At 44.3% G+C, this 26,215-nt stretch overlaps 1 long non-coding RNA gene across 1 annotated transcript; it reads left to right on the top strand.

Moving 5' to 3' along the window:
* Nucleotides 1–35: 35 nt before the first annotated feature.
* On the top strand, nt 36–23,094 carry LOC122429648. The gene is made up of 4 exons (XR_006266075.1): nt 36–150; nt 252–702; nt 15,606–15,698; nt 22,905–23,094. It is a non-coding gene; the product is annotated as an uncharacterized LOC122429648 (long non-coding RNA).
* The last annotated feature ends 3,121 nt before the right edge of the window (nt 23,095–26,215 follow it).

Raw genomic sequence — 26,215 nt, 5'->3', positions numbered from 1 at the left:
CTCCCTGTCGCTCCGCCCCGCGGCCGTCAGGACTGGGAAATAGTCCTGAACAGGGTGTTTGTTTTTCTGATGCCTGATGAAACGGAGGCTGAGAGAAATTAAGCAGCTTGCCTAAGTCATACTACTAGGAAAGGACCAGCCTTTTCACATGTACGCCTTCCTTTAATACCTTTGGTTATGACTACCTGATATCTGAGACGAATTGCTGCGCATTCTACTTATGCTTCTCCTTTCCGTTTACTTCACTGTAGGCTTTGAAGAGCATCAAAAGGTCCCAGTGAGAAGGACAGAAGCCCCCAATTTAGACTACTTTTGTAAACTACTCCTGGCGTTGGAGACTGTCAGACAGACACTTTGGTATTGTCAGGGTTCCATGCACTAATTTGAATTCATCAAAGCCAGTTGTGGCTTCCCAGATGGCGCTAGTGGTAAAGAACCCACCTGCCAATGTGTGAAACGTAAGAGATGCTGGTTCCTCCCTGGTTGAAAGGATACCCTGGAGAAGGAAATGGCAACCTAATCCAGTATTCGCGCTTGGAGAATCCCATGGACAGAGGAGCCTGGTGGGCTACCGCCCATAGGGTTGCAAAGAGTCGGACACAACTGAAGCAGCTTAGCATAGGAGCCAGTTGTGGACCTAACTCATCAGGCTCGGGGGCAGTGGTTTCATCAATGTCTTGCCCTTGCTGACCCTCACCCCAGGTAAGTGGCATTTCCTTTTTGCTCCTCCTACAGTCTATTCTAGGGTGAGTCCTATTTCTGATACTCTTGGGAATTAATAAGTAACCTCATTAACACCTGATCTGCCTTCTTTATAACTGTAAACTAAAGTCACATATCCCCAGAGTGAGTCCTCATCTCCTTGGCATGGCCTCAAACCCAAATTTTCATAGTTATATATGCCGCGTGGTAGTGTTGCCACAGGTGTTTGTCACTGACCCTGTCAACTCGTAAACCTTGTAAATCTGGCCTCTGAGGCTGAGATGTTCAACAAAGGTGAGGTAAGTTCCCTCAGCTGCCCTGGGCTGGTCAAGTGAGCAGGTGGGAGCTACAGGTATGTGAGCCGAAGCCCTGTCTCCGCTTCCTGCTTCCAACTCCGCCTCCCCATATTCAGCCGCAGAGATTTTAGGCTACTCAGAACTTGGGTGCAGAAAGGAAATTTACTCTGAGTAGCAGCTTTCAGTTCCCTCTGGTGGCCAAAGGGTGTTACACAGACTGCTTGCTTGTTCAAATACGGGGGTGAACAGTTTAGTCAAGTTGTTTTCCTTTTTAACAGCCGGATTTGGGAGAACTTCAAGCTAAATAGAAAACGAAATGGGAGAAATTTTAAGAGGAGGAAGATCAGGTTTATCATTTTCAAGACAAATATTTAATGCAACTTGATTGAGTGCCTTCCAATTACAAATATTTCATCTGTTACTCTTAAGGAAAGAACATGTGGGTTTCAAATTTGGAGTTCTAATCTCAGCTCTGCTGCTGTCAAGTCATGTGACCCTGAAACTTTTATCTTTTTGTACCTCTGTTTTTATTTCTAAAAGGAAGAGTTGGACTGAATGATATCTGATACATCTTATGGCTCTAAATTCTGTTTTTCTGCTAATATGTGAAACAGAGGCCTTTTGTAACTTTCAGAACATGAATAATTTTTTTGCAAAAAGGTCACAATTTTTTTTTGTTTATGGTTATACCACTGTTGCTGGTATATGGAATAACAATAAGCCCTATTACTGCCCCATTACAAAACAGATACCTAGAACTTGGTTTCATGCATCTGAGCATGAGAATAAGGTCAAGAAACCCTCTAGTTTTAAGCACCTACCCTCAGTGTCTGTCTTTACACTAGCTGCTCTGCTCAAAATTCTCCTCCCTTGGTCACCAGAATTGCTACCCTACTCACATCTAGATCTCCATTCAAATGTCACTTCTTAAACGTGCATCCTTGACCACTCTTTCTAAGAGGCTTTCCTGGGTTACTCTCTACTGGACAGCCCTATTTATTTCTTTCATGGTGTAGTAGTTTAAAACAAGTCACCCCAAGGTGTGCCAGTTTGGCATGTGAATTTGTTTTTTTGGAGAATTTCATTTTATTCATGAGGCATTTTCTTCCTAATAAACAATGTTGGTACTTCTTTGGTCCATTCAAGAAGCTCTGATATGATTACATCATTTGACCTAAGATTTTTTTAAATGCCTTTTAACTTCATATCTATAGAACAACATGAGATAATTCAAAGGAATTACAATGCCAAGACTGATTTGCAGTGATAACCATAATTACTAATTAGAGCCTTTGTTGAGAAGATGAAGCTGTTATCCTTTTTTGAGAGAAAATTGCTTAAGAGCTCTCTGAATATTCTGTAAGACGTCTTATTTCTGTCCTGTTATTCTATTCTCTGCAGTGGTGACAACTGAAGAGAATAAGCATATCCATAAGAATCCATTAGCAGATGGATTAATCTTTGAATTATTTTAAGCTGGAAGCAGTCAAGGCCCAAAAGACTCAGGAGGAAACTTTGAGCTTCCACCTAACTGCCTAAAAGAATTAGAAGACTTGTTCCAGGAAGGAGCTATCAACACAGATAATTGTAGTGTAAGGTGAACTAGTTGTTGTAGACAGAGAAATGCTGTCAGCCAGAAAGTAATACAGGAAGCTGCAAATAAGGAAAGACTATTTGGAGCTTTAAGAATTGCAATTCAGGAGACACAGATTTAGGTTACCCTGAAAGAGTGTTCCAAGGAAAAGAGTCAGGGATTGTTAAAGCCAAAAAAAAAGCTATGAGGTTGCTAAAAGTTGCCTAGTGAGAATTATGATGACTTTAGAGTCAGAAAATATTTGTCCATAAGGAATCACAATCATTTTAGGGTAAATGTGCAACAAACAGATACTTCACAAGTTATTTTAGGGGAAGGGTCCAATTAGTATCTTGAGTTTCTGGCAGCTATTTGGATGACCTCACCAGGTCAAAAGGTCAGACTCCTTCCTGGCTGAGATAGGCTGAGACATAAGCCACATAAGGGTGCATAAGTCACACTTCCTTAATACCTTCCTGGTTCCATTTTAGAGCACTCTGTTAGCAATACCTACTCCATTTTTATTTTCCTTTCACAGAACCCAACAAAGTCTGTTTGTTAAATTCCTCTCTGTGTCCTGTTGTTTATCTATGGCCCAGAAAACATTTATTTACCAAACATTTGATTTTTTTTCCTTTTCCTGTGAACTGCCTTATTTTCCTTTGAAGTCCTGGACTCCTACCCCTTTCTCTTTAGTTTGGGATGACATCAGTGCAGTTCAGTTGCTCAGCCATGTCCAACTCTTTGCAACCCCATGGACCGCAGAACGCCAGGCTTCCCTGTTCATCACCAACTCCTGGAGCTTGCTCAAACTCATGTCCATGGAGTCGGTGATGCCATCCAACCATCTCATCCTCTGTTGTCCCCTTCTCCTCCTGCCTTCATTCTTTCCCAGCATCAGGGTCTTTTCCAACAAGTCAGCTCTTTGTATCAGGTGGCCAAAGTATTGGAGTTTCAGCTTCAGCATCAGTCCTTCCAGTGAACAGCCAGGACTGATTTCCTTTAGGATTGACTGGTTGGATCTTCTTGTACTCCAAGGGACTATCAAGAGTCTTCTCCAATACCACAGTTCAAAAGCATCAATTCTACAGCACTCAGCTTTCTTTATGGTCCAACTCTCACATCCATACATGACTACTGGAAAAACAACAGCTTGACTAAATGGACCTTTGTTGGCAAAGTAATATCTCTGCTTTTTAATATGCTATCTAGGTTGGTCATAGCTTTTCTTCCAAGGAGCAAGCATCTTTTAATTTCATGGCTACAGTCACCATCTGCAGTGATTTTGGAGCCCAAGATGACATAGATCTCAGTTAGCCTGACTGCTTTCGGAATCTTTCATGCTATGTGGATTCCCAGTAATATTTAATTAAAGTTTTCTCCTATCATGTGTGTGTGTGTGTACTCAACCTCTTAAGCTTTCCCCAACTCTTTGCGACCCCATGGACTATAGCCCACCAGGCTCTTCTGTGCATGGGACCTCCCAGGCAAGAATACTGGAGTGGGTTGCCATTTCCTCCTCCAGGGGATCTTCCTGACCCAGGGATTGTACCTGCATCTCCTGTGTCTCCTGCATTGATAGGTGGATTCTTTACCACTGAGCCATTTGGGAAGCCCCTTATGTCTCCTGTGTTATATCATTTTAATTATTCAACTAGTTAAAAGAACCAAGAGAGGAAGGGGGAAATTGTCCCCTCCCAACAACAGCAATCATAACACTCTGCAACAACATATTTATTTAGCTAGGCGTTTGTAACCCTCTGCAACTAGCATGTTTACTTAATAATAGCTGGTTATTTGTTCATTGTATCCCTCGTTAGAATGCAAGTTGCAGGAATGTTGTCCATCTTGTCCATTTCCATATCCTCAATGCAGTGTAGGCACTCAATAAATATTTCTTGAATGACCGAGTTAGTGAGTAATATTTGATGGAATGCTTTGCAAATAAAGCCTTATAAATCAACAATTAGCAAATGAGGACAACTGAATGGAGACACTCAAGAATAGCAACAGGTACTTCAGCTCTTAGTTATCAAACTCTCCACATCGGAGTATTAGGAAAAGCCCTTAGTTAAGAGTGTCTGGATCAACCACCCGGATCCCACTGCTTCTCATCTGGACTTTCTGTCCATCTCTGAACAGCCTGAACTGATCCCCACCTCCCATAGGTCCAGTGGGAAATAGTGATCTCCTTACATCTGGGTTCCATCCTGGTGAAAAGTGTAACATCTTTTACATAGTGTTACCCTTGTCTATTTATCTGCGTCACTATCAGTCCAGTTTCATCTAGTGCAAGAGCAGTATCCCAGCACTGAGAACAATGCCAGGCATCCAGCAGGCAAGCATTACATGCTGTTGACAAAATGAATTGTGTCAGGACAGTTAAACCAACTGTAGAAGGTTCTCAGGCTATCTGCAGTTGCTTAGGAACTTTCTTCTTTGCAGTATGCATGTTTCAAATGTTAGGTTGCTTAGTGAAATGGTGAAAAGAGCTAGCTTTGGAGTAAGCCACCTATGCATGACCTTGATAGGGTGAGTTCCTCCTCATTAAAAGGGGGGACTAATAGCTCCTACCTCACTGGGTTTTTGTGGAGATTAAATGAGATAATACATTGAAAATACCCAGCATAGTACTTGAGACATCACAAATGCTCAGTAATTTCTAATTGTCATCTTAGTGATTGTTACTTTTGTTCCATTCTTTCTGTTTCTACTTTCTCTTTTGCAGACCTGTAGTTTGCTTCATTTAATTTCTTTTTTGAGATTTAATGCTTTCCACTGTGGCTCGTGTTTTGGGGTTTGTTTTTTGTTTTTTTTTTAATGCCTTCTGAAAAAAAAAATAATTTTACTAAATGGGAATTCCTCAAGCAGCTACTGAGAAATTTCATTGCCCACCCCTACTTTCAGCAGGAAAATGCCCATGCATGTGATTTTTCATTAGTAAGATGTCCTTTCTACCACACTTATCATCCACCCTCACTTTAATCAAGTATTCCCAGACTTTAAAAAGCAGTAAAACAGACCTTTTGTTGACTACCTCAAGTTTTACATTTGACTCTTTCATGCGCACTTATATTTGACTAACAATGGTTTTCCAGATATTTTGGAAATAACTATTTTTGCCTCTCAATCTATAGGACATGTTTTCCATCTGCTTAGATAGTGCTTGATAAATAAAAAGACATATAACAAACATCTTTTAAATTAAGTGTTTTTAATCAAAAGCACATCAACTAAGCTTTAGAAAAGTAATCTTCCTAGTATTTTAATGATTTAGTAATATTAAATAGGAGAAGAAAGTTATCTGTAAGTCAGAAGAAAATTATTAAATTAGAATTTGCACTAAAACTCAGCCTTTCACATCATTATCATTGTAATTTGAGTAAAAATAAGAGTATCTATAAAAAGATAAGATATACATCCACTTTGCCTGCCAGATGCCAAAATTTCCTCCCTTTATGCATTTGTGTTTTAGATTTATGCATTACGTAAGTATGCATTGAGTGAGTCAGTCAGGCCGTGGGGGCACTGTAATAAGTGCTAAGATACCAAATATTAATAGACATTGTCCCTACCTTTTAGGAAAATTTCTGCCTAGGCAACATAAGCTACCTATGTAGGTAAAAATTTCATTGGGAACAAAGAAAAATCATTGGCTTGCTTGCTTGTGGTGAGTGAGTAGGCTTTGGTCTGAGGTCTTAAAGTGGCAGGCACTACACTGAATTCAGAACAGGTTAATTAACAGATAAGCGAATACAAAAATTATAATTCAGTGTCATTAGTGCTATGTAGAGAACTATGCAAGGGGCAAAGGAAACTAGAAGAAGGAACTCGGGCCTGTATCAAGGGAAGGCTTTATATCAGAGGCAATTCTTCAGTTGAAACTTGAAGGATAAATGGAAGGTTGCGGACAATGAGAAATTGGGAGAGAGAGAAGGATGGGGAGGGTTTTATACAGAGGGCCTAGAATGTACATGGGCACAGAGACATGAGGTGTTGGGAAGGCAGTTGTTATTGAAGGGAGTATGAAGAACCCCTGGTGGGAGACAGGCATGTCCAGCTGTGTAGGGGAAATGGGTTGTTCCACAGGCCGTAGTAATCTCAGGGGTCTACTGGGAATGGATCCCCTTCTAAGGTCACTCACACTGTTGTTGGTGGGATTCAGTCCTTTGTACGTTGTTGGATAGCAGGCCTCAGTTTCTTGCTGGCTGCTGGCTGAAGGCCTCCCTCTGTCCCTGCCACATGGGCCCCTCCACAAGCAGCTCACACCAGGGAAGCTGGATTCACCTGAAGCAGCTAAATGAGGGAGAAAAAGAGAAGGCCAGCAGGATAGAAAGCAGAATCTTTTTTTATAACTTTTTTATAATCTTGGAGTGTCATTGCATCACACAAAGAGCGGGGATTAACATAGAACATGAATACCAAGAGGTGGGAAAGACAGGTTTTTGGGATTGGTGAAGTTATATAACCTTAGTGTTCAATTATGAATTTAGAAAAACATCTACAAGTTATATTTATCCTCCAGTCCAGCTCTGTACTCTCCTTTGGTCTCATGCCTTAGTCTAGAAACGGAACACAATGAAAAGGGGGAAAAGTGACTTAAAAGAGAAACTCAGCCACATAAACTGAAAGTACATATGGTGGCAATGACATTTGGCAACAGTGGAGCAGCTGACACAATGGTGGCCATTTTCAAGTGACTCACTAATGGTCCTGACCACCGAAGAAGGGCCCTCATGAAGCAGGGCAGGCAAAGGTGGCCTCAGCAGGCAGTGGAGTTTGCTTTCATTTGTTTGTGCGCCTGCAAGAGACATCTTGGTGATGGGAGAAGCTTGGATAGAAATAAAGGTCCCACTGTCATGAGTGGAGATGAGGGCCATAGAATTAGAGTTTACTGTTAACATGACCTGTTTTGTCTCCTAGGCAACATAAGCTACCTATGTAGGTAAAAATTTCATTGGGAACAAAGAAAAATCATTGGCTTGCTTGCTTGTGGTGAGTGAGTAGGCTTTGGTCAGAGGTCTTAAAGTGGCAGGCACTACACTGAATTCAGAACAGCCATTCTTATGTTCCTCTTGTTGCTTCTATAATCAGTCTCTGACAGGCTTAGGCTTGGAATCAAAATCTTCACTTATCAAAAAAGTGTAGGAGTTGGGACTTCCCTGGTGGTCCAGTGATTAAGACTCTGCACTTCCATTCCAGGGAATGCAGGTTCAATCCTGGGTAGAAGAACTAAGATCCTGCATGCCATTCAGCCAAAAACAAAAAGTGCAGGAGTGATGCAGGGAGGTGTGGGGTGGTGTGGGGTGATAGAAGTGACCTGGCTGTTTGTTAGTAGTTTTTCCTAAAAGCAATATGGGAAATGCAAGCTAAGTTGTGACATATAAAATATTATGTGGCTTGCATATAGGGCTTATGTTGTTTAAATTTTGCTCCATACACAGTTACTTAAACCAATATTTGATAAATACTTATTATGTAATGTGAGGATATTTTTGCAGAGTAGAAAATCCACGTTTACTAGATCAAGTGCCTATTTCCAACAATCACAGGTTTCATAATGTGGGGTATGATTTGATTTTAGAAGTTAAATTGTGACTGAAGGCAGTGTTAGTAACCTGGGTGACTACTAGCATGATAGATTCAGTGACTGGAATGAATTAAAAGTCCTTTAAAAGTTTTTCCTGGATTTCCTTGTTGGTACTGTGGATAAGAATCTGCCTGCTTTTGCAGGAGACACAGGCTTGATCTCTGGTCCGGGAAGATTCCACATGCCTCAGAGCAACTAAGCTCACATGCCCCAACTACTGAAACCAGTGCACCCTAGAGAAGCCACTGCAACTAGAGAGAAAGCCCAAGTGTAGCAACAAAGACCCAGCACGGCCAAAAATATATAAAATAATTTTTTTAATTTTAGTTTATTTTTAAGTGGAGGAAAGTTGCTTTACAGTGTGTTGGTTTCTGCCATACAACAATGCAAATCAGACATAATTATGCATATATCACCTTCCTCTTGAGCCTCCCTCCCGTCCCTCCATCCTACCCTTCTAGGTCCTCACAGGCTGGGCTCCCTGTGTACACAGCAACGTCTCACCAGGCATACATGGCAGTACCTATATGTCAATGCTGCTTCTTCCATTTATCCCATTCTCTCCTTAATAAATTTTAAAAAGTTTTATCTTATAAATTCCATTAAGGATGTGAGAAAAATCTTAGACGAGAACACACTATAAAAAAATTCTCATGCTCCTTAAGTAGTTATAAATTCAGTTCAGTTCAGTTCAGTCGCTCAGTCGTGTCCGACTCTTTGCAACCCTATGAACCGCAGCATGCCGGGCCTCCCTGTCCATCACCAACTCCCGGAGTCGACCCAAACCCACGTCCACTGAATCGGTGATGCCATCCAACCATCTCATCTTCTGTCGTCCCCTTCTCCTCCTGCCCTCAATCCTTCCCAGCATCAGGGTCTTTTCCAATGAGTCAGTTCTTCGCATCAGGTGGCCAAAGTATTGGAGTTCCAGCTTCAACATCAGTCCCTCCAGTGAACAGCCAGTACTGATCTCCTTTAGGATGGACTGGTTCGATCTCCTTGCAGTTCAAGGGACTCTCAAGAGTCTTCTCCAACACCACAGTTCAAAAGCATCAATTTTTCGGCACTCAGCTTTCTTCACAGTCCAACTCTCACATCCATACATGACCACTGGAAAAACCATAGCCTTGACTAGATGGACCTTTGTTGACAAAGTAATGTCTCTGCTTTTAAATATGCTGTCTAGGTTGGTCATAACTTTCCTTCCAAGGAGTAAGCATCTTTTAATTTCATGGCTACAATCACCATCTGCAGTGATTTTGCAGCCTAGAAAAATTAAGTCTGACACTGTTTCCACTGTTTCCCCATCTATTTGCCATGAAGTGATGGGACCGGATGCCATGATCTTAGTTTTCTGAACATTGAGCTTTAAGCCAATTTTTTCACTCTCCTCTTTCACTTTCATCAAGAGGCTCCTTAGTTCTTCTTCACTTTCTGCCATAAGGGTGGTGTCATCTGCGTATCTGAGGTTATTGGTATTTCTCCCAGTGATCTTGATTCCAGCTTGTGCTTCCTCCAGCCCAGCGTTTCTCATGATGTACTCTGCATACAAGTTAAACAAGCAGGGTGACAATATACAGCCTTGACGTACTGCTTTCCCAGTTTGGAGCCATCCTGTTGTAAGTTAGAGCAGGTTATTCCTTTCCTCACGCCCGCCATGGCCTCTCATTGCACTTACTACCCGCACTGCTTTGCACTGCAGGTCCTACCTGGGCCATTCCTCGGCTTCCTCTCGAACCACAGCTCCTCCCCTCACGCACCCTACTCCAGCGACATGTCTCCTTGTTGGTCCCCAAACATCGCAAGCCTTTTCCAACTTAAAGGCTCTTCCTTCCTCCAAGAACTTACTTCTAAGTGAGCAGTTTGTGAGCCAGCTTCTTCTTACTCTTCTCAAGTGTTAGAGATAACTTCACAGAGACTCTCCCTGACCACCCCACCTAGCATAGTCATTTTCAGTCACTTCTAGCGTCATGGGTCTTCTTTATTGCCTTCCTACCACTTGCAACAATGAATAATCACATGAGTTCATTCTCTCTGCTAGAATGGAAACTCTACGAGAGGAGAACTATCTTGGTCCATTTGGTTGTTAGTATAAAGTACCAGACTGGGTGGCTTAAAAACAATAGGAATTTATTGCTGACAGTTCTAGAGACAGGGTACCAGCATGATCAGAAAAGAGACCTCTTGTAGGTCAAAGACTTCTGTGTCCTCACATGGTGGAAGGGGCAAGGGAGCTCTGTGCAATCTCTTTTATAAGAGCACTAATCCTAGTCATGAAGGCTCCGCTCTCATGATCTAACCCCCCTTCAAAGACAAGCCCTCGTCACCTTCTAACATCATCACATTGGGTGTTAGGATTCCAACATGTGAATTTGGGGAGGTTGTAACCATTCAGGCCACAGCAAGGAGCTCGTCTGTTTTGTTCCACCTTGAATCCCCAGAGCACAGAACAGTGCCTGGTCCACAGTAGGAGCTCAAGCGCTGACTGTTAAACAAGTTAGTAAGTATATGATTAAATCATGTGAAATATTTTAAATATTTTTAACTGAGTTTATTTCTATAGTGTATTTAACTTGGAAGACAGTTTAAGATCATGCCACTGTACATTTCCATGCCTCTATCAGAAGAACTTATTCCTTCCTTCTTTGTGCCCTCACACCCCTAAAAATTCTGGGCCCCTCTTCAAACTATAGAGCTGATTCTGTTCCTATTGCCCTATTCAAAAACGAATAACTTAAAAGTGAGAAACCAGAGCCCTCTACAAACAGACTGCTCTCAAGAGACTTTGAGTGTTACAGACGCGTGGTAACTCTATTGCAAACAGAGAGCCTGGTGCTGGACTGCAGGCGTGACTGTAACCTCACTCCCTACCAGCTCCTCACTGTGCAGGGATGAGAGGCTGCCCTCTCCCGCGGTGTTGCCCAAGCTGTGATCACTCTGCACTGTGAAACTGAGCTCCCAGAATAACAGCTCCTTAGTTATAGAACCACCTCAGTGTGATCAATATAGCAAATATTAATTACACACCGTGTGCCCAGCTCTATTCTAAGCACTTTCATACGTACTTCAGCTCAGTTCAGTTCAGTCGCTCAGTCGTGTCCGACTCTTTGTGACCCCATGGATTGCAGCACACCAGGCCTCCCTGTCCATCACCAACTCCCGGAGTTTACTCAAACTCACGCCCATCGAGTCGGTGATGCCATCCAGCCATCTCATCCTCTGTCGTCCCCTTCTCCTCCTGCCCCCAATCCCTCCCAGCATCAGGGTCTTTTCCAGTGAGTCAACTCTTCGCATCAGGTGGCCAAAGTACTGGATTTTCGTTTCAGCGTCAGTCCTTCCGATGAACACCCAGGACTGATCCCCTTTAGGATGGACTGGTTGGATCTCCTTGCAGTCATATGTACTAGAGGTCCTCAATCTCATATCCTCATTTCCAAAATACAGAAAGCACTGAAGGGATTCCCTGGTGGTTCAGATGGTAAAGAAGCTGCCTGCAATGCAGGAGACCTGGGTTTGATCCCTTGGTCAGGATGATCCCCTGGAGAAGGAAGTGGCAATCCATTCCAGTATTCTTGCCTGGAGAATTCCATGGACAGAGAGCCTGGTGGGCTACAGTCCATGGGGTCTCAAAGAGTCAGACACGACTGAGTGACGAACACACCACACACACACCCAAAAAGCACTGAAAACAGGAAGCTTTCATAAGTCACTTGGCGGCAAACCTTACCTCTGGGAGGTTCTTTATGGTTTTTATTAATAACCACTCTGCTTACTGTGTGTCTGTATGTGTCACACAAAATTCTGAATGTTATGGAAGAAGGGCAACCAGAGCACTGGCAGCATGAGCCTCTATTCTAGAATTCCAGGTATGAGAAGTCCCTGAAAGGAGTGTTCAGCCTTGGGGAAGAAAGGGATTCTCTTACGGGTTTTAGCAGGGGATCAGTTCTAATATAGCATGTTACAGGAGCAAGCATGTTACAGGTCAAGGATGGGTCTCCGGAAAGGGAGGATTCTTTGTGCCCGTCAGCTGCCACGGTTTGGGCAAGTTGGAATTCCTTGAGAGGAGCAGCTCGGGGCTAAAGTCATGTGCTGTGGAGGTACAGGACTGTGAGGGCTCCAGTGGAGACTCCTCAGTCCTCCGGCGACTTTCACAGCGTGTGTGCTTCCAGGCTTCTTCCAGGGCCCTGCTCCAGACTCTGCTGCACTGCTCTCTTATAGAAGATACGCCTTATTTCCTTTCTCAGGTCTGAACAAACTGACTTCCCTGAGTTATCTAGCCCCAAGTTTCTTGGTTAAGAGATTATGAGCTCTTTTTATCAGCCTCATTTTATGCCTGAGGAAACTGAGGGCATGGGGTCAAGGAATTTACCCAAGCTGTGGCAGTTAGTGAGTGGACTAACAGACAACCGATTTTATGAAAATCATTCCCAAGTACCAGGTCAGCACCCAGTTAGGCGCTGTGCTCTCCCTCAGGCCCCTGATGTCCTGCCCTGGGCTGGAGGCAGAGGCACTGCCTCTCTCCATCCAGAGGTCAAGGGTGAGCAGGGAGAATGCCCTCCTCGGCATTTCTATGTCTCTTGCCTCCTCAAGAGTTGAGGAGGAAGCCTGCAGTTATTTTCTTCTCTATTTCCTTTGTGATTTCTTGGCCATTGTGATATAATAAGAAACAGATATTTAGTCTCTGGCCCTGATTCCATTCCCAGATGGTGCTCGTGGTAAAGAACCCACCTACCAATGGAGGGAGATATAAGAGACACAGGTTCGATCCCTGGGTCAGGAAGATTCCCTGCAGAAGGAAATGGCAACCCACTCCAATATTCTTGCCTGGAGAATCCCATGGACAGAGGAGCCTGGTGGGCTACAGTCCATAATGTCCCACAGAGTTGGACATAACTGAAGTGACTTTTAGCATGCACACATCTGGTTCCTAGCATAGAGCTTCTAAAACCTTTGTGACTTCCTAAGTGAAAGGAGCATCTTTTGTTTTACTATTTGATTTAATCCCTGACTCTTCTACCTTGACCTCTGGGATGGGAAAGAGGTTGGAGACTGAACTAACTAATCACCAATGACCAATGATTTATTCAATCATGCCTATAGAATGAAGTCTCCATAAAACCCTAAACAATGAAGTTGGTTTGAGGTTCCCAGATTCCACAAGGACAGAAGCTCCTGTGCTCCAGACCTAGTCCTTGACTTACATACCTCCTCACCTGGGTGTTCATCTCTGTTCTCTATTATATCACTTACAATAAACCAGTAAACAGAAGTAAGTGTCCTCCTGAGTTCTGTGAGCTGCTTTAGCAAACTATCACCCTTGAGGGAGTCATGGAAACCTCCCATTTGTAGCCAAGTTGGACAGAAGTGTGGGTTACCTGGGGATCCACTATTGCATTTGGCATCTAAAGAGGTGGGTAGTCTTATGGGACTGAGCCCCTAACCTTTGGGGTCTGAGCAAGCTCTGAGTAGTTGGTGTCAGAATTGAAGGACAGAATTGAATTGTAGGATACTCATTTGGTGCCAGAGAGTTGAAGCGGTTGATGTGGGAAACCCATACACACACTTTTGATGTCAGAAGTGTGGTGAATAGAAGAAAGTTTTTCTTTAGCCACTGACAATAATTTAAGGAGTTTTTTCCTGAGGATTATTTACAATAAATAAAAAGTCAGAATGATTTTTTATTGAAAGTAAAAATAAAAGTGCTTAAGGAGGCTGAAGTCTTTGGCCATGTTCTCAAGGTCTAACGGGGAGGCCAAGGCAGCCTTCCCCCACCCCAACCCCCCACGCCCCTGCCAGAGCTCCTCTGGCCATGCATCTGTGGGGAGCGTCTCCCACTAACAAGCCTGCTTTAACTCTCAGTAAATCCTCTCAGGACTTCATGGGTAAGCATGGGTAAATATTTTTAAAACCTGGAATGTCACAAAAAATTTAAGAGTTCAGTTTCTTGAGTTTCTGGCAGGTGTTGTGGATGACATCATCAGGTCAAAATGTCAGATTCCATCCAAGCTGAGACATGCATAAGTCACACTTCCTTAATGGCCTCATTTTAGAGAGCTCTCTTAGCAACACCAACTCCGTTTTGATTTTCCTTTCATACTAAAAACAATCTGGTCTTCTCATGTTCATCGCACCTAGGCTTATTTATGACTCAAAATTCCACTTGTATTTCAGGAAATGTAATTTCGTTTGACAGGAGGTAAATACATGACATGTGGAGGTAAATTAACCCCCTTTCATGGGGCTGGCTCCAATGCCCAGGAGGGGCTGTGAGTTGTGGAATAACTGCTAGGAAGGCAGAGGGAGGCCCAGGAACAAAGGACACATGCAGAGCTGGCTCCCAGCCTCAGCCCAAGAGAAACATTCCTGACTTCCTACAACATAATAGAACTGCAGGGAACTCATTTCAATACTTCATGTGCTGGATCTGTCTTAATAAGATGTTGACATCTCTTGAAGAAATCAACTTCAATTATGATTTTTTAAATGTTAACCAATGGCATCCTCAAAGAAAGTCACCCATAATGGAGGTCTATACTATTTTTTTTTTATGTCAGCATCTCTGTCAACTTAGTGGGACTACTTTTCCCTTTAATATTTAAATTAAAATAATTCATTTACTGGGCTGGGAAACTCAGCATTTCCTTACAGAATAACTGAGTATTCTCAGGGGATTGTGTTACTCATAACAGTTTTGGGCTAAGTTCTTGATGTAGCTTGAAACTTTTTCTTCCTTTTGTCCTAAATTTACCCCAAAAACACTTTCTCTTAATCCTCCACCCCATTACAAACTCTACTTAACCCAAAATGTAGCAGGTTTTTGTTGAAGATTTGGGGGTGAAGTTACATTGCTATGTACCATAGCAGATTATATTAAATTAAAAATGTGAATCTCTTTTCTAGAAAGTTTCCCAGGCTGCTTCAAGAAACTTTAATTTTTTTTCTCTTTAATATGAACAGTAGTTTAGCTTTAGGTCCAGCCACCCTGCTGTGGGGCTATTTTCCCATAACCAAAATGGCTTTCTAATCATATGTTAAATAAAATACACTTTTTTTTCTAAAGAAATTCTGGGGTCCATTTTTAAGCTAGTAGGTTTTTTTTCCCCTCCTTCCAAATTCATAAAACTGTAAAAGAAACTCTCACACAATGTATGCTAGGCCAATAAATTTAAGCTTTTTGATTGAAATCATCTTATTCCTTCATATCTAAAAGACAGGGAGGAACATTTAAGTGGGTCAAGGGTTATCATGTATGCTACTATCTGTAGTATACATTATGCTGTCCACTCACTGTTTCAGTTTGTCTGTAGTATCTCAGGGAGAACTATAGGTTCTGACCAATTTGGGGTTAGTGGGGTTATCTGACTAGTTCTGGCCAAGGGGCTGAAAGTGGAAATGATGTGTATCATTTTCATACTGGTGTAAGACTCTCTTTCCTTCTACCTAGGCAGCTGATAACATTCCAGATTGTGGCTGCTCAATCCATCTGGACATTTTAGGGCAGATCCCTGCTATGGCACAGTCATCTGCAGTGAACACAGTGAGTACATATTATGACTGGGAAATAGCAATGAACCTTTATTGTTTGAAGCCACAGCATAACTGATCCTATTTTGACTGATATATTGTCTAATTTTAATTCTTGCCAAAACCTTTTGGAGTAGGTATTATTATCTCCATTTTATTGATGTGATTTCTCAGGCCACAGAGCAAATTAGTAGAATCTGTTTTCAAACCCATATCTATGCTCTCTACCCTGTATTTATAGATCCATTTATTAAACTTTACTTTCTGATGCATATCCTTACAAACTGATTCATAGCTTTTATAAATTTCAAATTCTTCTGTATAGTGATACCAATAACATAGCACCATATAATTTTTACTATGCATTATTGCATTTGATCCTTGCAACAACTCTGTAGCAGGTTCTTCTTAGCCTCATTTGTAGATGATACAAATGAAGCCCAGAGCCATTAAGGGACTTGTCTTAAGGAAGGTAGATATTACAAGACAGAGCCAGGTCTTGAACCTAAATTTTCTGACTTCAGGTGCAGTGCCCTTTATAATTCAGGGTATCTTTCAAACTGTTAGGTAGTTAGAATAGGGAAAAGGAGTCCAAAATGGCGGTGGCTAAAAGACAAGGAAGGGAAAAGCCCACGAAAATAGAACAGAGGAAGGTCAAAGGAGGGTCCGAGGACCAGAGTGAGGACTTCAGGTAGAACAGCGCTCCTGCCGACATGCCCTCATGCCTCGAAGATGGATTGGCCTGCTATCTTCTAAATAAAATAGAGCTGTAACACTGAGCTGTAACACTGATTTGTCTAAGAGCTGTAACACGGTCCGTTCGAGACCTGAGAGCTATAACACAGTCTGTCCAAGACCCGAGATCTGTGACCCGCCGAGGGGGCTTTAATGTCCGCCACTCCAAATCCTTGGAGTGATGAGACAAGAGCCGAGGAGCATACACTCGCCTGACATCTATGGTGCCGTGACTCGGGTTTAACCTGGCTGAAACAACCCCCTCTCGGAAGAGGCCAAGCACAGCAGGAGCCCAACTCAGCGAAGCTCCCGCGGTAGAAGCAAAACGAAGAAAACCCAGAGCAAGGGAAGTGACAAGAGACCCATCATGCTGGAAACCGGGATAGTGAAAGATGAACGCAGCAGAAAGCTCACGCGGCTCAGTCTCAGATTCCAGAAGACCTCCGGTTAAGGTAGGAGGTCCTCACTCCTATGGCTGGAGGGACATGCCTAGCAAGATCTTAATTCCTTTACAATCTCTCGTTTCTCGTCTCCTTGAACCCCCCGCGAACAGGTGGGCGGCAGTGGGCGCAACTGAGGGACTCTGGAGAAGCTACTCTTCGGTATGTCCCAAAGGCACTATCTGCTGGGCCCCAGTAGCTGTTACCCAAGCCGGTGGGGGTTCTTCTGTCCTTACTCTTCTCTGTGCCAAGAATCAGGCCAATGAAAACTGTGAGCACCAGTCAGATGTTTAGCAAATTTTCCAGCAGGCTATGAAGGGGATTCCTTGGCACGTTTTGCCCACTGCTTTTTGCTCCTGTCCTTCAGCTCTCTCCTGGGACTAGAGCCCAGCCAAAAATTAAGAGGTGGATTTGTTAGGATTCAGAGAGAAGCACATGCTTCAGGGTGTGGGCCATTGCCAAGGGTTAGGAATAAAACCTGGTTAGGTTTTGCCAGTGGGGTCAATTCATATGCTAATGAATGGGAGGATCATCCCAGTCATTGGGGAACCACCCACTCCTCCCTCTTTTGACAGTGCCTTAGAGCTGTTCCGCCAACTCTGGGTGTGTCTTTTGGCTTATAGATTGGGAATTAAGGTTTACTTGAATTTGACTTGTCATCTTGGACCCAATTGATTTTAATTGGTTTACATTATGCCCTTGTGCTATGTCATTCTTTCAAAGATTGTGCTCTGCCCCCCTTCCCTCCTGTTTCATGCTCCTTTCCTCAGCCCTATCCGGGCCCACAATGTTGCCTCTACAGTCTTCTAGAGGGACAACCAGAAAATAGCTGGCCCTGGGAGGGAAATACTGTATCCCCTTAATCCTACCTAGCACTAGTCACACTGGAGATCTTTGGGATGCCCAACTCCAGTCCGGGGGTCCCAGGAGGTCATCAAGCCTTGACCTGCCTAGGGATCTGGTCCTCGAAAGGTTGTCACGCCTCAACCTGCTCGGGGATCCGCCAGTCCCAGGGGTCCCAGGAGGCCGTCACACCTCGACCTGCCCAGGGATTCGATCTCTAGGAGGCTGTCATGCCTCAGCCTGCCTGGGGATCTGCACCCTGATCCGGGGACACCTGGATTTCAGGTTGCGACAGTACTAGGTAGGATGAGCTTACATCATGGTATCTATTCCCATCCATGGTGGGCAAACCAGCAATGAGTTACGATTACAACCCCTTAATTCTACCCAGCACTGGTCACGCTGAAGACCTTGGGGACACCCAAACTCCAGTCCGGGGGTCCCAGGAGGTCATCACGCCTTGACCTGCCTAGGGATCTGGTCCTCGAAAGGTTGTCACACCTCAACCTGCTCAGAGTCCCAGGGGTCCCAGGAGGTCGTCACGCCTCAACCTGCCCAGGGGCCCAATTCTCGGGAGGCCGTCATGCCTCGACCTGCCCAGGGATTCGATCTCTAGGAGGCTGTCATGCCTCAGCCTGCCTGGGGATCTGCACCCTGACCCGGGGACACCTGGCTCTCAGGTTGCAACAGTTCTGCGTAGGATAACCTTCAGAAAGACTCACCCCTGAGGAAGTCCACCCATGGAAAAAGAAGGAAGCCTATTACTTGTGGGACTGTGTGCAGTCTCAGCAATAACTCAGGAGCCCAACGAGAACCCCATTGCCTTTCTGGAAAGGCTAAAAGGGGCCCTCCAAAAGTTTACCAATCTAGACTCAGACTCTTACGAGGGACAGGTGATTTTAAAGGACAAATTCCTGTCCCAATGTGCATCAGATATCAGAATTAAGTTACAACAGCTACAGCAGAAGGATTCTACTGCCTCTTTAGATGAGATGATCCAGACAGCCACCAATACCTTTTATAACAGAGAACAGGAGAAAGAGGCCAAGGCCCAGGAGAGGGAGAGAAGGAAAGAGACAAGCCATGCCCAGATGCTGGCCACCCTCCAGGGAAGCCCTATGGCATACCCCGATTCCTTGAAGGACAAGGCAGGAGGCAAATGCCTAATCTGTAGACAGGCGGGGCATTGGGCAAAGAGTGACAAGTCTCCTAGAATTGGCTTGCCACAAATGCCATCATCTGGGACCTTGGGCAGCACTCTGCCCTCGGGACCTAAGAGCCTCAAGGTCAAGTGCCAAGCCTTCCCTCAAGATGGTTCAAGAGGACTGGCCCTCTCCAGCCAGCCCGCCTGTCACAGATAACCATCAAGGGGCTGGAGCCAAGGGTGCAACTACATGTGGCAGGTAGGTCTGACAATTTCTTGGTTGACACAGGGGCCACCTACTCTGTTTTGATCTCCTACTCCAGAGCCTTCTCCTTCCAAACCTGTACCATTTTGGGTGCTACAGGAAAAGCAACTACTAAAAGATTCACCCAAGTACTTCTTTGTTGCTGGGATGCACAAATATTTTCCCAGTTTCTGGTGGTCCCTGAGTGTCCTACTCCCTTATTGGGAAGAGATATACTCACTAAACTGGGGACCACCCTTTTGATGGGAAGCTTTTCAGCCCCTAGAGCTCTACAGCTCCTGGTTATTACTGAAGAACCCATTACACCTTCTCCAATACAGAGGGGCCAAAAACTATGGGAAGACCAAATTAACCCCCAGGTGTGGGACCAGGGCATTCCTGGATGAGCCCACCAAGCTGAACCAGTCATCATTGTCCTCCGAGATCCCACTTGCTTTTCTAACCGGAAACAATATCCCCTCAAAAGAGAGGCTCAGGAGGGACTACAGCCTTTAATAAATAAATTCCTTGTTTGTGGGCTATTGGTCCCCACCAGTTTGCCGTGTAACACCCCAATCCTCTCAGTAAAGAAAAAGGATGGAACCTGGCGAATGGTTCAAGATCTCTGGATCATAAATGAAGCTGTAGTCCCCCTACTTCCCACAGTACCCAATCCCTATGTAATCTTGGGAGAAATCCCACCCAGTGCCAAGTGGTTTACAGTCTTGGATCTCAAAGATGCATTTTCTTTGCATACCACTGGCTAAGGAATCCCAATATCTTTTTGCCTTTGAGTGGGAGGCCCCAGGAGAAAAACACCAACAGATGACTTAGACAGTATTACCTCAGGAGTTCAGAGATAGCCCCCACTTGTTTGGACAGGCCCTTAACCGGGATCTCCTAGATCTGGACCTGGGACCTAATGGGAAAATATTACAATATGTAGATGACCTACTAGTCTGCTCCCCAAATGAGAAAAGTGCCCAACAACATGCAATTCAGGTTCTAAACTTTTTGGCAGAAAGGGGATATAAAGTCTCCCTTGCTAAGGCACAGATGGTCGAGACAAAGGTCACTTACCTGGGAGTTCAGATTACACATGGGTCCAGGAGGCTGTCCTCTGATCGGGTACAAGGAATCCTCCAGTGCCCTCCCCCACGACTCGAAAACAATTGTGAGCTTCCTGGGGCTAACTGGGTATTGTAGAATCTGGATACCCAACTATGGTCTAATTGCCCAGCCCTTACATGAAAGCTTAAAGGGACGAGATGATTCAATCCCACTGATGTGGGGAACTCCTCAAAAGAAGGCAGAGGCTACACCAAAATAGGCCTTAACTCAGGCACCTGCCTTGAGGCTGCCAGACCCAGAAAAAGCACTCCAACTTTATGTCCATGAAAGAGAGGGAATAGCCTTGGGAGTGTTAACTCAAAGGTTGGGATCTGAGCCCCAGCCTGTAGTTTACTTATCTAAGAGACTTGATCCAACTGCCAAAGGCTGCCCGCCCCCCCCCCCCCCCACCGCCTTCGAAATCTTGCAGCTATTGCAATCATGATAGAAGATGCTTTAAAACTCTCCTTTGAGGGCAAACTAACTATTTTTACAAGCCACCAAGTAAAACAACTCCTAAATGGGAAAGGCCATTTATGGATATCTGATCAAAGAATCCTAAGATATCAAGTGATGCTGATGGAAAATCCAAGCCTCACTGTATCCCCTTGTGAGGTTCTTAACCCAGCCACCCTCCTGCCTACCCCCGAGGGCTCTCTCCCCTTTCACTCTTGTCTGGAAACCTTGGACCACTGGACAAAATCCTGAGAGGGATTGTCAGAAGATCCTCTGACCAATCCTGAGGAGATTTGGTACACTGATGGAAGCAGCTTTGTCTTAGATGGAAAAAGAAGAGCCAGATATGCAGTAGTCTCAATTTTGAGATCATAGAGGCTAAGCCTCTGTCACCAGGTACTTCAGCCCAATTAGCTGAGCTCATAGCCCTGACCCAAACTCTAGAGCTGGGAAAAGGAAAAAGAATAGCCATTTACACTGACTCCAAGTATGCCTTTCTGGTGCTACATGCACATGTGGCTATTTGGAAAGAAAGGGGCCACTTGACCACCCGAGGGTCCCCAATCAAATATGGTGATCAAATTCTTAGACTCTTGGAGGCAGTCCATCTGCCCACTGAGGTTTCAGTCTCCCACTGTAAAGGACACCAGAAAGGGAGAATGGAAGTGGCATGAGGGAACCAAGCAGCTGATCAGGCAGCTAAGAGAGCAGTGTTACAGAACCATGACCTAATAGGGGTTGCCACCTTAGTTCCACAGACTGATTTCTAGATTAGATTGCCAGAAACTCCTTCATATACTGAAGGTGAGACTCTTAAAGCTAAGAGTGAGGACTTTCAAGAAGATCATACAGGTGACACACATTTAAGGTGTGTCACAGTTAAGGTGACTGCAAAAGGAGGGACTCCTTTTTCTGCCTGGGAACCTGCAATGGAAGTTGGTTAACTCCTTACATGCTACCACTCATTTAGGAGAAAAGGCCCTACAAAAATTACTAGAAAGGTCCTTCAGAGGAATAGGCCTCCAAACAACTATAAGGCAAGTGGTCTCCTCTTGTTCCACTTGCCAATTGAACAACCCCCAAGGAGCTCGAAGACCCCAGCTGACCCAGCCCATCCAACGACGTGGGACCTATCCAGGAGAGGACTGGCAGATGGACTTCACCCAGATGCCAGTTTCTCAAGGGTATAAATACCTACTAGTCATGATAGATACATTCACAGGATGGATTGAAGGCTTCCCCATCCGAACTGAGAAGGCTGAGAAGGTAGTAAAAGAAACTACTCCATGAAATCATTCCAAGATTTGGTCTGCCCAGGTCATTACAAAGTGACAATGGGACATCATTTGCTTCTAAGGTCACCCAAGGGGTCTCTAAAGCATTGGGCATTACTTATTGTGCCTGGAGGCCTCAGTCTTCAGGAAAAGTAGAAAGAGCCAACCAATTCTTAAAATCAGTGATAAAAAGATAACCCAGGAGACCTCCCTGGGATGAAAGGAGGCTTTACCAATAGCCCTCCTCTGCACCCATATTGCCCCTATGGAACAGGTCGGTCTTAGTCCTTATGAGATGCTATATGGGAGACCTTTTGTTTATGTCAATGACCTCTTCCTAGATCCAGAGGTTCAGACCCTCCAGTCTTATGCCATGGCCATTGGGCAATTCCAACAGGATATACGCTTGTGGGGTATGAACCAGGACCCAAAAGACTCTAAGGACTCACCACTATATGCTCCAGGGACTCAAGTCCTAATTAAAGTCTGGAAAGATGGGTTCCCAAAGGCTCAACTCCAGCCCACATGGAAGGGCCCCTACCCTGTAATAATTTCTACCCCCACAGCAGTCAAGCTACCAGGATATGACTCCTGGATTCACTACTCACGAGTCAAGCCATGGAAGAAAACTGAAGAGGACACTCAATACACCTGTGAGCCCCTGGGAGATCTCAGATACCTATTCAAGACTACAAATCAGTGCCATTCTAATGAACACCCCCAAAATCTGGTTTTGGGGGATAAGATTTCTCAGGATAGCTCTGAAGAGCCAACACAGCTTGACAGAGATTGTACTCCAAAACAGACAGGAGATGGATCTTCTGATCCCTGAACAAGGAGGGACTTGAGCCACCCTGGCGATGTGAATTTAGAATTGGCTAATGCCCCTACTAGTCCTCGCTATGCCATATTGATGCTGCTTATGATTGCTCCATGTATTATCAACTGACTAAACTGTTTTGTCTCTGACCAGGTCAAGCTACAGCATGCAGTGCCAGTTCAACAAAGATATAAAACTACAGCTGACCACGGAAAATATCATTCACCCTTAGATGGACACCGCTATAAGGACTCTGAGGCTTGAGACTAGCAAGAGGGGGAGGCCCAATACCCCTCGCTGTCCCAGTTCAGCAGGAAGTAGCCAGAAAGACCTTGACGCCCCTATTCCCAAAGAATTGGGCCTCCCATCTCTTGAGGGGGGAATGTTAGGTAGTTAGAATAGGGAAAAGGAGTCCGAAATGGTGGTGGCTAAAAGACAAGGAAGGGAAAAGCCTGCGAAAATAGAACAGAGGAAGGTCAAAGGAAGGTCCGAGGATTGGAGTGAGGACTTCTGGTAGAACAGTGCTCCTGCCTAAACCCAATTTGCATAGGGCAGGCCCAGGGGGGAGAAAAAAAACACATAAAAAGAGGAGCCAAAGGGCTCTCTCTCTCTGTCTCCCGCGCACTGAGGCGCTCTTCTCTTTGCGTCTTTGGATTGATGTGCCTTCACGCCTCAAAGATGGATTGGCCTATCTTCTAAATAAAATAGAGCTGTAACACTGAGCTGTAACACTGATTTGTCTAAGAGCTATAACATGGTCCATTCGAGACCTGAGAGCTATAACACGGTCTGTCCAAGGCCCGAGATCTGTGACCTGCCGAGGGGGTTTAATGTCCATCACTCCAAATCCTTGGTGTGACAAGACAAGAGCTGAGGAGCATACACTCGCCTGACAAAGCCAACTGCTTTTCCTTCACTGTAGAATGAGGTCAGTGAAACAAGCAACGGTGATTCCATTTATTCTTTCATTCATTCCACACATACTTACTGAGCAGCTCCTACCTAAGCACTTCTTAAATCAAATCTGATGATAAATTCTGGAAGTAAATTAGGAGAAAAAGTTGACCAGTTTCCAGGAAAACATTTAAAGTTAGAAAGAGGGATGTTGGTGTTTGAGCCAGTTTGTACCAACCGCTTAGAGCTGATTCTGTTCATCTCTTATCTCTGAATTCAGTGACCTTGCAGCAGCTTGAAATTGGATGTGGTGGAAGTATTTACACCATGGAAATTGGTACATGCTATAAATCATGGTTTGTTTGTTTTTTTCCCCTGCTGCTGCTGCTGCTGCTGCTAAGTCACTTCAGTCGTGTCCGACTCTGTGCAACCCCATAGACGGCAGCCCACCAGGCTCCACCGTCCCTGGGATTTTCCAGGCAAGAACACTGGAGTGGGTTGCCATTTCCTTCTCCAATGCATGAAAGTGAAAAGTGAAAGTGAAGTTGCTCAGTTGTGTCTGACTCTTCCGGACCCCATGGACTGCAGCCTACCAGGCTCCTCTGTCCATGGGATTTTCCAGGCAAGAGTACTGGAGTGGGTTGCCATTGCCTTCTCTGTTTTTTCCCCCTAGAGAAACCTTATTATAAATCATCTCTCCATTAATGGGGATTTTGTATGAGTAGTGGCCTTTTGCCTAGCACTTGAGAATGGAAAATAATGCAGGAGACCTGGGTTTGATCCCTGGATTCAGAAGACTCCCTGGAGAAGGAAATGGCAACCCACTCCAGTATTCTTGCCTAGAGAATCCCATGGACAGAAGAGCCTAGAAGGCTACAGTTCATGGGGGTGTCACGAGAGTCAGACGTGACTTAGCAACGAAACCACCACCACACCATATGCCATATGGAAAATAAGGCTAATGTATTTCCTGGTCAATTGCACCCTTGGACCACAGACAAAAAGCCCATAGCTTCCATGTCCAATCTAGGAAGTGTCTGCTATCTTTTAAGACGAGGGAGGGTCATAGGGAAAGTCATCCAGGAAGAAATGAGGAATGATGAGTGGAAAATCTTCCTAACAACTCAATCCTACTGTCATTAAATCTGCTTTCTCCAGACATGAAAACGTAAACCTAAGAGGAAAGTCAGTATCAAGAAGCAACATCAGTAGCTGAGGTAGCATAAAGGAAGTACACATTTTGTTATCACAGGCAAAATCTTCAACAGCGGTGTTACATAGGGCCTGCATGACATAGATTCCTTACGCAACATTGGCGGGACTCCGTACCAAGATAATTCAGGAGAATAGAATCCAGAACAACCCTGCAGTGAACTGGATGTCAAGAGGGTAAAGATATAAAATTCTCACTCCACAAATTAATAATTCTGATTTTATCCCCACCCTTCCATGGAAAGGTTGACAATTACTACCATGCTGCTAAACCCAATGGACACTTCACTTCTCAGAAGCATTCAAGACAACAGACCACTTCATTCTTCTCAAAGCAATGTCTCCATTTGACCCCCTGTTTTTGCTCTCCTTGGCTTTTCACAATTTTTTGACACATCTTGGTCTCCTCTGCCTACTCCTCCTTTTCTATTTAACCTTACATTTGAAGTTCCTTCAGGCTCTGTTGTAAGCTTTCTGTCCTTCTCATTCTAGACTCTTGCCCTATGCAATCTTGTCCTCTCCTACAGCTTCATTAGGAGGGCAAAAACTCTCAAACCTGTATTTCCAGCTCCCTAATTAGTAACTGCACTTGGATGTCTCACAGACCTCTCAACTTTAAGTCTAAAAATAAGCTCACCACCCCGTCTGTCTTTGCTCCTATTTGGTAACTCAGTAAAATGGTGCACTGGTAGTGCGTCACCCTGAAAACCTGAGTCCTCTTTGGCTGCTCTTTCATCTGTCACTTTTCATGGTGACTCTTCCTCTCAAGTTGTCTCTCTGTCCCATTCTTTGCACAAACGTTACGGTGGTGCCAACCACCATCTGGATGATTGTAGTCGCCACTAAATATCTCTCTCTACTCTTGCCAGCCTCCATTGCCAACAATCTATTTCCTACAAAAAAGCAGTGATCTATATAAGTACAAGGAATTGGGGTATTTGCCTGCTTTAAAACCCTTTTGTTATTTACCGTTGCCTATGGAATAATTGTTTTCTTAATCGAGGTGAAATTCGTAACATAAAATTAACCATCTAAACTGAACGATTCAGTGGCATTTAGTAAATTCACAATGCTGTCAGGCACTGCGTCTATCTGATTCTTAGACAATTTAATTGCCTCAAAATAGAATCCTGTACTTGTTAAACTTTGGCTCCCCATTCCCTCTTCTCCCTGGCAACTGCCAATCTGTCTTCTGTTTCAATGAATTTCCTTATTCTGAATATTGTATATAGATGCAGTGAGCTAGGACATTTTGTGACTGCTTATTTCACTTAGCAGAAGTGTTTCCAGGGTCTGTCCATATGGTAGCATGCATCAGTGCTTCATTCTTTTTTAGGACTGAATAATATTCCTCTGTG

This window comes from Cervus canadensis, chromosome 2 (genome assembly GCF_019320065.1).
Source record: "Cervus canadensis isolate Bull #8, Minnesota chromosome 2, ASM1932006v1, whole genome shotgun sequence".
Classification (NCBI taxonomy): Eukaryota; Metazoa; Chordata; class Mammalia; order Artiodactyla; family Cervidae; genus Cervus; species Cervus canadensis.
The sequence above is the reverse complement of the archived record's forward strand: the minus strand, read 5'-3'. Positions and strand labels throughout refer to the sequence as shown.